Here is a 15,578-nt window from a genome sequence, read left to right as displayed (position 1 = left end):
AGAACTCATTGACATGGTTGCTAATAACCAGTTCATGTACACTTCTGAAAGGAATCCTGTGAGTAATGGGACGCCTATGAAGAAGGGAGTTCTTGAGGTTGATACTCTGAATGCCATATTGGCTCAGAATAAAATATTGACTCAGCAAGTCAATATGATTTCTCAGAGTCTGCATGGAATGCAAGCTGCATCCAACAGTACTCAAGAGGCTTCTCCTAAAGAAGAAGCTTATGATCCTGAGAACCCTGCAATAGCAGAGGTAAATTACTTAGGTGAACCTTATGGAAACACCTATAACTCATCATGGAGAAATCATCCAAATTTCTCATGGAAGGATCAAAGGCCTCAACAAGGCTTTAATAATGGTGGAAGAAACAGGTTTAGCAATAGCAAGCCTTTTCCATCATCAACTCAGCAACAGATAGAGAACTCTGAACAAAATGCTTTTAATTTAGCAAATCTAGTCTCTGATCTATCTAAGGCCACTGTAAGTTTCATGAATGAAACAAGGTCTTCCATTAGAAATCTGGAAGCACAAGTGGGCCAGCTGAGTAAAAGGATCACTGAAATCCCTCCTAGTACTCTCCCAAGCAATACAAGAAGAGAATCCAAAAGGAGAGTGCAAGGTCATTGACATAAGCGCCATGGCCGAACCTGTGAGGAAAGGAGAGGACGTGAATCCCAAGGAGGAAGACCTCCAGGGACGTCCAGTGATCAATAAGGAGCTTCCCTCTGGGGAACCAAAGGACTCTGAGGCTCATCTAGAGACCATAGAGATTCCATTGAACCTCCTTATGCCCTTCATGAGCTCTGATGAGTATTCCTCTTCTGAAGAGAATGAGGATGTCACTAAAGAGAAAAATGCCAAGTTTCTTGGTGCAATCATGAAGCTGAATGCCAAATTATTTGGCATTGATGCTTGGGAAGTTGAACCTCCCTTGTTCATCAATGAACAGAGTAATCTGGATCAACTGACATTGCCTCAGAAGAGACAGGATCCTGGAAAGTTCATATTACCTTGTACCATAGGCACCATGATCTGTAAAGCTCTGTGTGACCTTGGTTCAGGTATAAACCTCATGCCCCTCTCTGTAATAGAGAAACTGGGAATCTATGGGGTGCAAGCTGCTAAAATCTCACTAGAGATGGCAGACAGCTCAAGAAGACAGGCTTATGGACAAGTAGAAAATGTATTAGTAAAGGTTGAGGGCCTTTACATACCTACTGATTTCATAGTCCTGGATACTGGAAAGGAAGAGGATGAATCCATCATCCTAGGAAGACCTTTCCTAGCCACAGCAAGAGCTGTAATTGATGTTGACAGAGGTGAAATAGTCCTTCAATGGAATGAGAACTCCCTTGTATTCAAAACTCAAGGATCTCCCTCTGCAACCATGGAGAGGAAGCAGGAAAAGCTTCTCTCCAAGCAGAGTCAACCAGAGCCCCCACAGTCAAACTCTAAGTTTGGTGTTGGGAGGCCACAACCAAACTCTAAGTTTGGTGTTGAACTCCCATATCCAAACTCTAAGTTTGGTGTTGGAGAGTCTCAACAAAGCTCTGCACATCTGTGAGGCTCCATGAGAGCCCACTGTCAAGCTATTGACATTAAAGAAGAGCTTGTTGGGAGGCAACCCAATGTTTATCTAATTCTTATTTTTCATGTTTTCTTAGGTTCATGATCATGTGGAGTCACAAAATAAATAGAAAAATCGAAAACGGAATCAAAAACAGCAGAAGAAAAATCACACCCTGGAGGAGCATCTGTCTGGCGTTCAAACGCCAGAACAGAGCATAGTTCTGGTGCTGAACGCCCAGAACAAGCATGGTTCTGGCGTTCAACGCCAGAAATGGCAGCAAAGGGGCGTTGAACGCCCAAGATGGGCACCAACCTGGCGCTGAACGCCCAGAGTTGTGTGCAAGGGCATTTTGCATGCCTAAATTGGTGCAGGGATGTAAATGCCTTGACACCTCAGGATCTGTGGACCCCGCAGGATCCCCACTTTACCTCCTCATAATCCTAGTTTTTATTTCCACATCTTCTTCTTCATTTGCTCGAGGGCGAGCAACATTCTAAGTTTGGTGTGGTAAAACAATTATGTACAGGATCTATAGCTCAGTGGTAGAACATTTGACTGCAAATCAAGAAATCCCTGAGATACCTCAGGGGATACATTTTCTTCCACACAATTATTGGAAGCAACTAAGGGTGGAACATCAAGAGCACTCCATCATCCTTCATGAAATCAGAGAAGATCTTAAAGCAATGAAGGAGGAGCAGCAAAGACAAGGAAGAGACATAGAAGAGCTCAAGGACATCACTAAGGTGGACTCATTCCTTGTTCTTACTTTCTCTGTTTTTTCGTTTTATATGTTATGTGCTTATCTATGTTTGTGTCTTCATTACATGATCATTAGTAGTTAGTAACTTTGTCTTAAAGTTATGAATGTCCTATGAATCCATCACCTCTCTTAAATAAAAACTGTTTTAATTCAAAAGAACAAGAAGTACATGAGTTTCGAATTTATCCTTGAACTTAGTTTAATTATATTGATGTGGTGACAATGCTTCTTGTTTTCTGAGTGTATGCTTGAACAGTGCATATGTCTTTTGAAGTTGTTGTTTAAGAATGTTAAATATGTTGGCTCTTGAAAGAATGATGACTAGGAGACATGTTATTTGATAATCTGAAAAATCATAAAAATGATTCTTGAAGCAAGAAAAAGCAGCAAAGAACAAAGCTTGCAGAAAAAAAAAAATAGGCGAAAAAAAAATAGAAAGAAAAAGAAAAAGCAAGCAGAAAAAGCCAAAAGCTCTTAAAACCAAGAGGCAAGAGCAAAAAGCCAATAACCCTTAAAACCAAAAGGCAAGGGCAATAAAAAGGATCCCAAGGCTTTGAGCATCAGTGGATAGGAGGGCCTAAAGGAATAAAATCCCGGTCTAAGCGGCTAAACCAAGCTGTCCCTAACCATGTGCTTGTGGCGTGTAGGTGTCAAGTGAAAACTTGAGACTGAGCGGTTAAAGTCAAGGTCCAAAGCAAAAAAAAAAAGAGTGTGCTTAAGAACCCTGGACACCTCTAATTGGGGACTTTAGCAAAGCTGAGTCACAATCTGAAAAGGTTCACCCAATTATGTGTCTGTGGCATTTATGTATCCAGTGGTAATACTGGAAAACAAAATGCTTAGGGCCACGGCCAAGACTCATAAAGAAGCTGTGTTCAAGAATCATCATACTGAACTAAGAGAGTCAATAACACTATTCGAAATCTGAAGTTCCTATAGATGCCAATCATTCTGAACCTCAATGGATAAAGTGAGATGCCAAAACTATTCAAGAGGCAAAAAGCTATAAGTCCCGCTCATATGATTGAAGCTCTGTTTCATTGATAGTTTGGAATTTATAGTATATTCTATTCTTTTTATCCTATTTTGATTTTCAGTTGCTTGGGGACAAGCAACAATGTAAGTTTGGTGTTGTGATGAGCGGATAATTTATACGCTTTTTGACATTGTTTTTAGTATGTTTTTAGTAGGATCTAGTTACTTTTAGGGATGTTTTTAATAGATTTTGTGTTAAATTCACATTTCTGGACTTTACTATGAGTTTGTGTGTTTTTCTGTGATTTCAGGTATTTTCTGGCTGAAATTGAGGGACTTGAGCAGAAATCAGATTCAGAGGTTGAAAAAGGACTGCTGATGCTGTTGGATTCTGACCTCCCTGCACTCAAAGTGGATTTTCTGGAGCTACAGAACTCGAAATGGCGCGCTTCCAATTGCGTTGGAAAGTAGACATCCAGGACTTTCCAGCAATGTATAATAGTCTATACTTTGGCCAAGAATTGACGACGTAAACGCCAGCCTTCTGCCCAAATCTGGCGTCCAGCGCCAGAAAAGGATCCAAAACCAGAGTTGAACGCCCAAACTGGCACAGAAACTGGCGTTCAACTCCACAAATGGCCTCTGCACGTGCTACACTTAAGCTCAGCCCAAACACACACCAAGTGGGCCCCGGAAGTGGATTTATACATCAATTACTTACTCATGTAAACCCTAGTGACTAGTTTATTATAAATAGGACCTCTTACTATTGTATTTGACATCTTTGGACGCCTGGTTCTTAGATCAGAGGGGCTGGCCTCTTGGCCATGCCTGGACCTTTCACTTATGTATTTTCAACGGTAGAGTTTCTACACTCCATAGATTAAGGTGTGGAGCTCTGCTGTTCCTCAAAGATTAATGCAAAGTACTACTGTTTTCTATTCAATTCTTCTTATTTCTCTTCTAAGATATCCATTCGCACCCAAGAACGTGATGAAGGTGATGATTATGTGTGACGCTCATCATCCTTCCCCCTTATGAACGCGTGCCTGACAAACACTTCTGTTCTACATGAATTAAGCTAGAATGAGTATCTCTTAGATCTCCTAACCAGAATCTTCGTGGCGTACGCTAGAATGATGGCGGCATTCAAGAGAATCCGGAAGGTCTAAACCTTGTCTGTGGTATTCTGAGTAGGATTCAATGATTGAATGACAGTGACGAGCTTCAAACTCGCGATTGTTGGGCGTTAGTGACAGACGCAAAAGGAGGGTGAATCCTATTCCAGCATGATCGAGAACCGACAGATGAATAGCCGTGCCGTGACAGGGTGCGTGAGCATAAGATTCACTGAGAGGAGGGGATGTAGCCACTGACAACGGTGATGCCCTTGCATACAGCCAGCCATGGAAAGGAGTAAGATTGATTGGATGAAGATAGCAGGAAAGCAGAGGTTCAGAGGAACGAAAAGCATCTCCATTCGCTTATCTGAAATCCCTGCCAATGAATCTACATAAGTATCTCTATCCCTTTTATTGTTTATTTTAATCTAATAAAATATCATGTTTAAATCAGCCTGACTGAGATTTGCAAGGTGACCATAGCTTGCTTCAAGCCAACAATCTCTGTGGGATCGACCCTTACTCACGTAAGGTTTATTACTTGGACGACCCAGTACACTTGCTGGTTAGTTGAACGGAGTTGTGTCCACACATACATAGAGCCACAGTGAGGATTCAATACAATTATATATTGTTACTCTCACACAAGTACAAGGAACATGGAACACAATTTCGTCCACCAACAACCCTGTAAAATTTTAATCCTGTGTACACGCACAGACTTGCTGGTGAGGGCGCTAACACGACCTGTGCGCGCACATATCCAATGGAGTATTACAATCTGTGCGCACGCACACGTTGGGAAAGGCAGTCTGTTGGAGGCGCTAGCACAGCTTGTGCGAGCGAACAGACATTGTGAATTTTGGTATCTATGCGTACGCACACCTCTATGCGTACGCACACGTTTTGAAACTTCTCCTGGGCGTGCGCACGCACACCCCTGTGCGTACGCACACGCCCTATTTTATAACTTAAACTTTATTTTTAAACTATTTCACTTTCCCAACAAGGTTGTATACTTCTATGACACTTAATTGAGACTCTTGGGATTATCTTTGGGCTTTGAAACATGGGAAAGGTCTTAGGAGAAATTATTAATTTTTCTTTGAAAAGTTAGCAAACGGAGGTTTAGGTTTCTGGTGTATTGAGGATGAGTTTGGTGGAGAGAAAAGGAAGAGTAGTGATCTTGGTGATTACCGACAATGAGATGAGAAAACTGATGAACCAATGAGTTCAGAATGGAATATTTATGACATTGGTGATGGTTGTGATGAGTTGAGAACTTGGAAAGAAATGATTATAGTTAATGGAATGAGTATGGGTGGATTGGTGCTATGAGCACTGGCCATTGAGATTGAATTTTGTGATTATGATATGTTTTGTTATCCGTCGTAGGGGTTATGGTAGTCTCCCGCCTATGTTCGGATGTGAGAGTTGAAGTTGGGCTTCTCACTCATATTTCTCGCAACCAGAGGAAGGTGGTAGGGCATGCTCCCTCGGAATGTTTCCCTCTGAAAGGAGAAGGTGGTAGGGCACTTATCCCTCGAAATTATTCCTCCTGAGAATGCGATTTCTCTCTGATTGCAAGGTAGTAAGGCACTAACCCACGGAATCATGCGGCAACCAGAGGAAGGTGGTAGGGCACGCTCCCTCGAAATGTTTCCCTCTGAAAGGAGAAGGTGGTAGGGCACTCATCCCTCGGAATTATTCTTCCTTATGTGCAATAGAGAGACTAATCCGGGAGTTGTCGACCGGATTTTCTGTCGGGTTTGGCATTATAACCGACATGTGATATCACAACCAATAGGGCAGACATTCATCATATGCATCTTCTATATGTTTGCTTGCTTTGATTACTTGAGTTTGCTTAATTGTATAACATGCCTACTTGCTTCTTGAATTAATTGTGATATGTGATTATTACCTGTGCTTTACTTGCTTGTATTAATTGTGTTTGTCTAGTGCTGAGGAGGTTAGGTAGGCGGTGGCGATGGGATCACACGGAGGTTAGGTTGGCAAAGGCTGTGGGATACAGCGGTGTGATTAGTATTAGTTAGAATTTTCCCTAAGTTTAGATAACCCGGTTATTGGTTTAATTTCTTTATTTATGTTAAGCATTGAGTACCGGTTCGATGTGAAGTTCTAGGATTGCCTTCAGCGTCCCGGAGCCTTGCATCTTACATATGGGGCACTGTTACCATACTGAGAACCTCCTGTTCTCATTTCATACTTTGTTGTTATTTTTCAGATGCATGTTACAAATCCACTTCGGTGGGATTGCGGATATGGTGACAGAGCGGAGTATGGTTCCTCCTTGGTGTATTGATATTTTACATTGTTATAGCTACTCTCACATCTCTTTGTATATTTATTTTTATGGCCTTAGAGGCTTAGTTGAGAGATAAGTTGTATAAGCTGTTTTAACTCCAAAAACTCTCTATTTTTCTATTTGTAACTAGTCAGCTTAAACTCTGCAAGCTGTGGCTAGTTTCCTATGATTATTATATTCTTATATCTATATATGTTCCATTCTTTTGCATTTATACCTTGTGTCTTGTGTGTTAGCTTCGTGTGAACGCTTCACGCTTTTGTAATTCTATTTTTGAGTTTAGTCCTTCATCGGGCTTCTAGAATATATATCATTTCCTTCTATATAAATATGTATAGGCCTTAGAATTGTCGTAACCTTTGATTAACCTTTGCTTTACGGCTAGAGGTAAGTGGTGTGCGAAATTGTGATCATTCTATTCCTTGGTAATGGCGCTAAAAACTCAATACGCACGTTCATGTTCTTATATCTATTTCACAACTTCGTACAACTAACCAGCAAGTACACTGGGTCGTCCAAGTAATAGACCTTACGTGAGTAAGGGTCGATCCCACGGAGATTGTCGGCTTGAAGCAAGCTATGGTCACCTTGTAAATCTCAGTCAGGCGGATTAAATTGTATTAAGAAATTATAGTGGATGAAAATAAATAAAATATAAAATAGGATAGTGGTACTTATGTAATTCATTGGTGAGAATTTCAGATAAGCGTATAGAGATGCTTTCGTTCCTCTGATCTCTGCTTTCCTGCTGTCGTCATCCAATCAATCCTACTCCTTTCCATGGCAAGCTTTATGTAGGGCATCACCGTTGTCAATGGCTACATCCCATCCTCCTGTGAAAATGGTCCAATGCGCTGTCACTGCATGGCTAATCATCTGTCGGTTCTCGATCATACTGGAATAGGTTTTACTATCCTTTTGCGTCTGTCACTACGCCCAGCACTCACGAGTTTGAAGCTCGTCACAGCCATCCCTTCCCAGATCCTACTCGGAATACCAAAGACAAGGTTTAGACTTTTCGGATCTCAGGAATGGCCATCCATGGGTTCTAACTTATACCACGAAGACACTAATAACTCAGACTCGGTCCCCTTTATTAGATATCTAAGAGATATCCATTCAATCTAAGGTAGAACGGAAGTAGTTGTCAGGCACGTGTTCATAAGTTGAGAATGATGATGACTGTCACGATCATCACATCCATCATATTGAAGTGCGAATGAATATCTTAGAAGCGGAATAAGTTGAATTGAATAGAAAAACAATAGTACTTTGCATTAATCTTTGAGGAACAGCAGAGCTTCACACCTTAATCTATGATGTGTAAAAACTCTACCGTTGAAAATACATAAGTGATGAAGGTCCAGGCATGGCCGAGAGGCCAGCCCCCATGCGAGATCTAAAGATGAAACTAAAGATGAAAACTCAATAGTAAAAAGTCCTATTTATACTAAACTAGTTACTAGGGTTTACAGAAATGAGTAAATGATGCAGAAATCCACTTCCGGAGCCCACTTGGTGTGTGCTTGGGCTGAGATTGAAGTTTACACGTGGAGAGTCTTTCTTGGAGTTGAATGCCAGTTTGTAACGTGTTTCTGGCGTTGAACTCCACTTTGCAAATTGTTTCTGGCACTGAACGCCATTCTGCAACATGGAACTGGCGTTCAACTCTAGTTTGCGTCATTTAAACTCGGGCAAAGTATGGACTATTATATATTGCTGGAAAGCCCTGGATGGCTACTTTCCAACGCAATTGGAAGCGCGCCATTTGGAGTTCTGTAACTCCAGAAAATCCACTTTGAGTGAAGGGAGGTCAGAATCCAACAGCATCTGCAGTCCTTCTTCAACCTCTGAATCTGATTTTTGCTCAGGTCCCTCAATTTCAGCCAGAAAATACCTGAAATCACAGAAAAACATACAAACTCATAGTAAAGTCCAGAAATGTGAATTTTAATTAAAAACTAATAAAAATATAATGAAAACTAATTAAATCATACTAAAAACATACTAAAAACAATGCCAAAAAGCGTATAAATTATTCGCTCATCACAACACCAAACTTAAATTGTTGCTTGTCCCCAAGCAACTGAAAATCAAATAGGATAAAAAGAAGAGAATATACTATAAATTCCAAAATATCAATGAAACTTAGCTCTAATCAGATGAGCGGGACTTATAGCTTTTTGCCTCTTGAATAGTTTTGGCATCTCGCTTTATCCATTGAAGTTCAGAATGATTGGCATCTATAGGAAGTTAGAATTTAGATAGTGTTATTGATTCTCCTAGTTTAGTATGTTGATTCTTGAACATAGCTACTTTATGAGTCTTGGCCGTGGCCCGAAGCACTTTGTTTTCCAGTATTACCACCGGATACATAAATGCCACAGACACATAACTGGGTGAACCTTTTCAGATTGTGACTCAGCTTTGCTAAAGTCTCCAATTAGAGGTGTCCAGGGTTCTTAAGCACACTGTTCTTTTGCTTTGGACCTTGACTTTAACCGCTTAGTCTCAAGTTTTCACTTGACACCTTCACGCCACAAGCACATGGTTAGGGACAGCTTGGTTTAGCCGCTTAGGCCAGGATTTTATTCCTTTAGGCCCTCCTATCCATTGATGCTCAAAGCCTTAGATCCTTTTTATTACCCTTGCCTTTTGGTTTTAAGGGTTACTGGCTTTTTGCTCTTGCCTCTTGGTTTTAAGAGCTTTTAGCTTTTTCTGCTTGCTTTTTTTTCTCTTTTTTTTTCTATTTTTTTTGCCATTTTTTTTCGTAAGCTTTCTGTATTCACTGCTTTTTCTTGCTTCAAGAATCATTTTTATGATTTTTCAGATTATCAAATAACATTTCTCCTGTTCATCATTCTTTCAAGAGCCAACATATTTAACATTCTTAAACAACAACTTCAAAAGACATATGCACTGTTCAAGCATTCATTCAGAAAACAAAAAGTATTGTCACCACATCAAAATAATTAAACTAGTTTCAAGGATGAATTCGAAAGCATGTACTTCTTGTTCTTTTGTAATTAAAACATTTTTCATTCAAGAGAGGTGATGGATTCATAGGACATTCATAACTTTAAGGCATAGACACTTAAATACTAATGATCATGAAGACAAAAAACATAAACAGACATAAAGCACAAAAATCGAAAAATAGGAAAATAAATAAACAAGGAGATTAAGGAATGAGTCCACCTTAGTGAGGGTGGCGTCTTCCTCTTCTTGAAGAACCAATGGTGCTTTTGAGCTCCTCTATGTCTTTTCCTTGTCTTTCTTGCTCCTCCCTCATAGCTCTTTGATCTTCTCTAATTTCATGGAGGATGATGGAGTGCTCTTGATGTTCCACCCTTAATTGTCCCATGTTGGAACTTAATTCACCTAGGGAAGTGTTGATTTGTTCCCAATAGTTTTGTGGAGGAAAGTGCATCCCTTGAGGCATCTCAGGGATTTCATAGTGAGGAATTTCCTCATGCTCATGTTGAGGTCCATGCTCTCTTGTTTGCTCCATCTTTTTCTTAGTGATGGGCTTATCCTCTTCAATGAGGATGTCTCCCTCTATGTCAATTCCAGCCAAATTGCAGAGGTAGAAAATGAGGTGAGGAAAGGCTAACCTTGCCAAAGTGGAGGTCTTGTCAGCCACCTTGTAGAGTTCTTGAGGTATAATCTCATGAACTTCCAATTCCTCCCCAATCATGATACTATGGATCATGATGGCCCGGTCTATAGTAACTTCAGACCGGTTGCTAGTAGGAATGATTGAGCGTTGAATGAACTCCAACCATTCTCTAGCCACTGGTTTGAGGTCAAGCCTTCTTAGTTGAACCGGCTTGCCCCTTGAGTCAATTTTTCATTGAGCTCCTTCCATACATATGTCCACGAGGACTTGGTCCAACCTTTGATCAAAGTTGACTCTTCTAGTGTAGGGGCGTGCGTTCTCTTCCGTCATTGGTAGGTTGAACGCCAACCTTACATTCTCCGGACTGAAATCTAAGTATTTCCCCCGAACCATGGTGAGCCAATTCTTTGGGTTCGGGTTCACACTTTGATCATGGTTCCTGGTAACCCATGCGTTTGCATAGAACTCTTGAACCATTAAGATCCCGACTTGTTGAATGGGGTTGGTTAGAACTTCCCAACCTCTTCTTTGGATTTCAAGTCGGATCTCCGGATACTCATTCTTTTTGAGTTTGAAAGGAACCTCAGGGATCACTTTCTTCTTGGCCACAACTTCATAGAAGTGGTCTTGATGAACCTTAGAGATGAATCTCTCCATCTCCCATGACTCAGAAGTGGAAGCGATTGCCTTCTCTTTCCTCTTTCTAGAGGTTTCTCTGGCCTTAGGTGCCATAAATGGTTATGGAAAAACAAAAAGCTATGCTTTTACCACACCAAACTTAAAAGGTTTGCTCGTCCCCGAGCAAAAGAAGAAAGAAAAAAGTAGAAGAAGAAGAAAAATAGAGGAGATGGAGGTAGAAGGTGGATTCGGCCAAGGGGAAGAAGAGAGGGTTGTGTTGTGTGAAAATGAAGAAGGAATGAGGGGTTTATATAGGAGTGGGGAGGGGTTAGGGTTCGACCATTTAGGGTTGGGTTTGGGAGGGAAATTATTTTGAATTTAAAGGTAGGTGGGGTTTTTGGGGAAGAGAGGATGGATGTGAGTGGTGAAGAGGTGATGGGAAAGAGTGATTGAGTTTATTGGTGAGGGGTATTTGGGGAAGAGAGTTATGAAAAGGTGTGAAGAGGAGAGAAGAAGTAGGTGGGGATCCTGTAGGGTCCACAGATCCTGAGGAAATCCTGTGGGATCCACAGATCCAGTGGGGCCAAGGACTTTAATCATCCCTGCTCCAATTAGGCGTGTAAACGCCCTCTGTAGGCAATCCTGGCGTTTAACGCCAGATTGCAGCATGTTTCTAGCGTTAAATGCCACTTCCATGCTTGTTTTGGGCGTTCAACGCCAGTCTGCAGCATGTTTCTGGCATTGAACGCCAGAATGCTACTTGTTTCTGGCATTTAATGCCAGTTTCATGCTCTGTTCTGGCGTTAAACGCCAGCTAGATGCTCCTTACTGGCGTTTAAACGCGTAAGCCCTTCCTCCAGGGTGTTCTATTTTCAATGCTGTTTTTCATTCTGTTTTCAATTTTTCAGTAGTTTTTGTGACTCCACATGATCATCAACCTAATAAAACATGAAACAACAAAGAGAAAATAAAATAAAAGTGATTAATTAACATTGGGTTGCCTCCCAACAAGCGCTTCTTTAATGTCAATAGCTTGACAGTGAGCTCTTATGGAGCCTCACAGATAATCAGAGCAAGGTTGGGACCTTCCAATACCAAACTTAGAGTTTGGTTGTGGGGGTTCAACACCAAACTTAGAGTTTGGTTGTGGCCTCCCAACACCAAACTTAGAGTTTGACTGTGGGGGCTTTGGTTGACTCTACAGTGAGAGAAGCTTTTCATGCTTCCTCTCCATGGTTACAGAAGGAGATCCTTAAGTTTTAAACACAAGGTTGTCCTTATTCAGTTGAAGGACCAACTCTCCTCTGTCCACATCAATCACAGCTCTTGCTGTGGCTAGGAAGGGTCTTCCAAGGATGATGGATTCATCCTCATCCTTCCCAGTGTCTAGGATTATGAAATCAGCAGGGATGTAAAGGCCTTCAACCTTTACTAACACGTCCTCTACTAGTCCATAAGCCTGTTTTCTGGAGTTGTCTGCCATCTCTAATGAGATTCTGGCAGCTTGTACCTCAAAGATTCCTAATTTCTCTATTACAGAGAGTGGCATGAGGTTTATCCCTGACCCAAGGTCACATAGAGCCTTCTCAAAGGTCATGGTGCCTATGGTACAAGGTATTAAGAACTTTCCAGGATCCTGTTTCTTCTGAGGCAATCTCAGTTGTTCCAGATCACTCAGTTCATTGGTGAGCAAGGGAGGTTCATCTTCCCAAGTCTCATTACTAAATAATTTGGCATTCAGCTTCATGATAGCACCAAGGTACTTGGCAACTTGCTCTTCAGTAACATCTTCATTCTCTTCAGAAGAAGAATACTCATCAGAGCTCATGAATAGCATAAGGAGGTTCATTGGAATCTCTATAGTCTCCAGATGAGCCTCAGAGTCATTTGGTTCCTCAGAGGGAAACTCCTTATTGATCTCTGGACGTCCCAGGAGGTCTTCCTCACTGGGGTTCATGTCCTCTCCCTCCCTTGTAGGTTTGGCCATGATGATCAATTCAATGGCCTTGCACTCTCCTTTTGGATTTTCTTCTGTATTGCTTGGGAGAGTACTAGGAGGGATTTCAGTGATCCTTTTACTTAGCTGGCCCACTTGTGCTTCCAAATTTCTAATGGAGGACCTTGTTTTATTCATGAAACTTAGAGTGGCCTTAGATAGATCAGAGACTATATTTGCCAAGCTAGATGGATTCTGCTCAGAACTCTCTGTCTTTTGCTGAGTGGATGATGGAAAAGGCTTGCTATTGCTAAATTTGTTTCTTCCACCATTATTAAAGCCTTTTTGAGGCTTTTGTTGATCTTTCCATGAGAGATTTGGGTGATTTCTCCATGAGGGATTATAGGTGTTTCCATAGGGTTCACCTATGTAATTCACCTCTGCTATTGCAGGGTTCTCAGGATCATAAGCTTCTTCCTCAGAAGATGCCTCTTGAGTACTGTTGGATGCAGCTTGCATTCCATTCAGACTCTGAGAAATCATATTGACTTGCTGAGTCAATATTTTGTTCTGAGCCAATATGGCATTTAGAGTATCAATTTCAAGAACTCCCTTCTTCTGAGGCGTCCCATTACTCACAGGATTCCTCTCAGAAGTGTACATGAACTGGTTATTAGCAACCATGTCAATGAGTTCTTGAGCTTCTGCAGGTGTTTTCTTTAGGTGAATGGATCCACCTGCAGAAGTATCCAATGACATCTTAGCTAATTCAGACAGACCATCATAGAATATATCCAGGATGGTCCATTCTGAAAGCATGTCAGAAGGACACTTTTTGGTCAGTTGCTTGTATCTCTCCCAAGCTTCATAGAGGGATTCACCTTCTTTCTGTCTGAAGGTTTGAACATCCACTCTAAGCTTACTAAGCTTTTGAGGAGGAAAGAACTTGGCTAAGAAAGCCGTGACCAGCTTATCCCAAGAGTTCAGGCTATCTTTAGGTTGAGAGTCCAACCATACTCTAGCTCTGTCTCTTACAGCAAACGGGAAAAGCATAAGCCTGTAGACCTCGGGATCAACCCCATTGGTCTTAACAGTATCACAGGTCTGCAAGAATTCAGTTAAGAACTGAAAAGGATCTTCAGATGAAAGTCCATGAAACTTGCAGTTCTGCTGCATCAGAGAAACTAATTGAGGTTTCAGCTCAAAGTTGTTTGCTCCGATGGCAGGGATGGAGATGCTTCTTCCATGTAAATTGGAATTAGGTGTAGTAAAGTCACCAAGCATCCTCCTTGCATTATTATTACTTTCGGCTGCCATCTCCTCTTCCTGTTCGAAAATTCCTGTCAGGTTGTCTCTGGATTGTTGTATTTTAGCTTCTCTTAGTTTCTTTTTTAGAGTCCTTTCAGGTTCAGGATCTGCTTCAACAAGAATGTTCTTGTCCTTGCTCCTGTTCATATGAAAAAGAAGAAAACAGAAAATAATAGGGATCCTCTTTGCCTCAGTAGAGAGAGGTTCCTTTATGTGAGTAGAAGAAGAAAAGAATGTAATGTAAAGAAGAGAAGAGGAAAAACTCGAATACAGAGAGGGAGGTGGTGTTCGAATTTTTGGATGGGAGAGAAGTGTTTGTAGATGAATAAATAAATAGAAGGAGATGAGAGAGAGAATTTCAAAATTTAATTAAAATAAAAATTAAAATTGAAAGTTAGATTTTGAAAATTAAAGTTGAAATTAAATTAAAATTAAAATAATTAGTTAATTAAAAAGGAATTTTGAAAAAGGAGAGAGGGAATTTTCGAAAATAAGAGAGAGAGGATTAGTTAGGTAGTTTTGAAAAAGATATGATTGAAACAAAAAGATAAGATTGATTGAAAAAGTTTTGAAATTTGTTTTTGAAAAAGATATGATTGAAATTTAAAAAGATATGATCGAAACAAAAAGATAAGATTTGAAAATCAATTTTAAAAAGATAAGAAGTTAGAAAAGATTTTGAAATTGAATTTGAAAAAGATATGATTGAAATTTTAAATTGAAAAAGATTTGAAAAGAAAATTAAAAAGATTTGATTTTGAAAACTAAAGTTGATTACTTGACTAACAAGAAACTAAAAAGATATGATTCTAGAGTTTAAAGATTGAATCTTTCTTAATAAGCAAGTAACAACTTGAAATTTTTCAATCAATCATATTAAATGTTAGTAAAGAATTTGAAAATTAAGAAATAAAATAAAAAAGATTTTGAAAATCAAATTTAAAAAGTTTTCGAAAATATGAAGGTAAAATGAAAAAGATTTGATTTTTGAAAAAGATTTTGAAAAGATAAGATTTTTAAATTTAAAATTTAATTTGATTCATAAGAAACAATTAAATTTAAAAACTTTTTGACTAAATCAAATCATATTTTCGAAAATTTTGAGTAAAATATGGAAAATATATTTTTTTATTTTTGAATTTTTAATGAAGAAAGAGAAAAACATGAAAAAGACTCATAACATAAAAATTATGAATCAAAACACACAATGTATGCAAGAACACTATGAATGTCAAGATGAACACTAAGGACACTTTGAAGATCAAGATGAACATCAAGACTTATTTTTGAAAATTTTTAATGAAAGAAAAACATACAAGACACCAAACTTAG

The 15,578-nt window shown here is 39.8% G+C and overlaps 1 non-coding gene across 1 annotated transcript; it reads left to right on the top strand.

Moving 5' to 3' along the window:
* The first annotated feature begins 13,751 nt into the window (after positions 1 to 13,751).
* LOC148574738 (small nucleolar RNA R71) lies at positions 13,752 to 13,859 on the top strand. Its single transcript, XR_015905600.1, has one exon. It is a non-coding gene; the product is annotated as a small nucleolar RNA R71 (small nucleolar RNA).
* Positions 13,860 to 15,578: the final 1,719 nt, after the last annotated feature.

This window comes from Arachis ipaensis, chromosome B2, assembly GCF_059453495.1.
Source record: "Arachis ipaensis isolate K30076 ecotype BB chromosome B2, ASM5945349v1, whole genome shotgun sequence".
Classification (NCBI taxonomy): domain Eukaryota; kingdom Viridiplantae; phylum Streptophyta; class Magnoliopsida; order Fabales; family Fabaceae; genus Arachis; species Arachis ipaensis.
Note: the sequence above shows the minus strand (reverse complement) of the source record. Positions and strands in the feature narration are given on the sequence as shown.